At 35.1% G+C, this 399-nt stretch overlaps 1 protein-coding gene across 1 annotated transcript in view; it reads right to left on the reverse strand.

Moving 5' to 3' along the window:
- STX8 (syntaxin 8) overlaps positions 1 to 399 on the reverse strand; it is a 406,185-nt gene that overhangs the window by 277,606 nt on the left and 128,180 nt on the right. The window lies entirely within an intron of this gene.

Genomic DNA, 399 nt, shown 5'->3' on the forward strand with positions numbered 1-399 from the left:
TGAATGGATCATAAAACACAGTATTGTTAAAAGTAGCTACTGAGAACGGAAAACTTTTTAACCAAATTTCTTTGCATAGTATTTAACAACTATAATCTAAATCTGCCACAACCCCCACTCGAATGCATTAAACTGTAACAATCATTGACATTAAACCACTTTACATGTGAGTATAATATGTGCTCACATATTATACATGTGAGTATAATATGTACATGAATGAGTATAATATTAAACTCATTCAACGAATGCTCAAGCCTTTAGCATCTATGTCAACGGAAAATCGGGTCAATCTCAGACTTACTCTTACCATTTTGTTCATCCAATTCATTCCCAATTTCCTGCCCCATTTGTTTTTGGCGACTTATGATGGAAGAAAGGGCATCAAGGCCTGCGTCC

Source organism: Mandrillus leucophaeus, unplaced genomic scaffold (assembly GCF_000951045.1).
Source record: "Mandrillus leucophaeus isolate KB7577 unplaced genomic scaffold, Mleu.le_1.0 Scaffold135, whole genome shotgun sequence".
NCBI lineage: Eukaryota > Metazoa > Chordata > Mammalia > Primates > Cercopithecidae > Mandrillus > Mandrillus leucophaeus.